We start from the raw sequence: 2,247 nt of genomic DNA on the forward strand, positions 1-2,247 counted from the left end.
ACTTTGAATCAATCTGACTGGATGATCTGGTGAACTGGAAAGTGACCTGAGATGACATGATGTGAATTGGAGCTATAGAAATAAACTGAATAGAATTGAAATTAATTGAAAGGTGGGACTCGATGGATCAAATATCTTATAATATCTGTTGTAAAACCTACATTTCAGATGAGAGATATTTAGATTGGTGGTGGTAGTGTGATGCTGCGGGTCAGTTACTATTAGAGGCATTCATTCAGCGTTTTACCAGAAAATCTAAATTTTGTGGCATGAATGGCTTTTCACAGCAGGCCACTAACACAAACACAGAAATTCCTTCATAGCAAAGAGGAAGACGTTGTCGCTTGATGGAGGTTGTTAAGAAGCGCGGTAGAACCAGTGATTAGGTTTAGTGGGAATCTACTTTTCTGCATATGAAGGATTTTTCATTATGAAAACATATTTTCTTTTCTAATTAAAGCAATTATATTTTTCTCTTATTAAAATTAGTTTGAAACATCAAATTGTGACAAAAAGTCTAAATCTTTGAGGTGGGGAACTGTTTAGGACCTTATGTGGATTTAGTGGTCAGAAAAATCCCAACCAAGTGACTGATTTGCAGCAAGCCGCCTGTAACTAGAAGTCATTTTTTGGGCCTAATTTTTACGTATTGAGCAAGAAATATATTTATGTTTGTAGTTTTTCATTTCTTTTATTAATATCTTTTAGATTTGTCTGGTGACAGGAAAGGCTGCAGTAACGGGAATCCTTAAATGTCCCATGAGGCTAAGAAGTGACATTAGATAAACTTCCAGCATCATCTGTTTCTAATAAAGTAAATCATGGTAGCCTGTGAAAGCAGGCTGCTTTATCAGGCTCAGTAGTGTTCTTTGACAAACATGGATGCCTCCAGTAAAGCACATTCACATGAAAATTACTCTGAATTAAAAACACTGATCATTTATTGAACAGGATGGAATCATTTCAGATTTAAAGAACTTTCAGAAGCTTTTATTCTGAATCTGAGCGACTTTTCCTTTAACCGTATGACTGTGATGAAAAAGGCTGTTGTATGGCACTCCCTTTCTAATTTATTCTTTAGAATGCTTTCGAATTATATAAAAGAATTAGTCTTTTAATCTCCTTGTTTTTGTTAAGATTACTATGAAGCAGTTAAAACAAAATTACTAAATTAGTCACTGTTAAATCCTGTTGGTATTGTTCAGCTAACCAAGTCTACACCCCTTTAAGGAAAGGTGAAATTCATAGGAATCCAGATGCAAAGCATGACTAATAATTGGGCGCACAGCCACGGGTCTGAGGGACGGTTCTTTTCCGGCCGTCGCAGTAGGAGGCCTGATGAGAACAATTACAATAATGATGGCTTCATTCCATTCAGCAGCTTCATCGCTGTCCGCTTTAAGCAAAGGGCTACTTATTACATCCTGTTTAACAAAAAGCTAATTTTATTTCTGCTTTCTTCCTCATAAATGTGTTTGGTAGTAAAATAGCAAACAATTAAAGTCATTAATTGTAGGAATGAACAGAATCAGCTCTATTGTTCAGTCTGTTCATTATTACAAACAAGGTGTTTGTTTGGTTTTTGTGCTGATTTAACAAAAATGAGCTATTTTTGACATCTTGGGAAAAAAGTACAGCAGGTTTTAGAGCAAAGATCAACATATTATATAAAGACGAGGGGGGGTGGAGGGGGTGGGGGGTGAGAGTGCAGCAAAGCGTCCAGCTCTAGTGCCCTAGGACAGCTTCCCACCATCAGGGAGTGAATGTGTGCGTCATCATGCAGTAATTTGCAAACCCCTGATTTTAAAAAGGTGTTATATAAGTGCTGGCTGTTTATATATATATATAAGGGTGTGCAAAATAATCGTCATGACGATGCATCGCGATTCTATTTTTGTGATCTACTGCATCGATTCTTGAAGGCAAGAATCGATTATAAAAAAAAAAAGAACAAATAAAATGCATTAATGGTTGGAGCACATCCGCCAAACCAAGTGGAATACAACTTCCAGTCCAGCAGATGTCGCTGCGGATGAGTTGACGCCCGCTGCTTTGTGTCACAAGCATGTCCGGCCGCGGGATACTGAGAAGAGTCATAATAAAACATGGAGGACACTTTGAAAATTCGCGCCATAGAAAATCTTTGGAGGGAGTTGAAAGTCCCAGAACATCACTGCTCTAGAGGACATCTGCATGGAGGAATGGGCCAAAATACCAGCAACAGTGTGTGAAAACCTTGTGAAGACT

The sequence above is a fragment of the Cyprinodon variegatus genome, unplaced genomic scaffold (genome assembly GCF_000732505.1).
Source record: "Cyprinodon variegatus isolate N-32 unplaced genomic scaffold, C_variegatus-1.0 Scaffold777, whole genome shotgun sequence".
NCBI classification, from domain to species: Eukaryota; Metazoa; Chordata; class Actinopteri; order Cyprinodontiformes; family Cyprinodontidae; genus Cyprinodon; species Cyprinodon variegatus.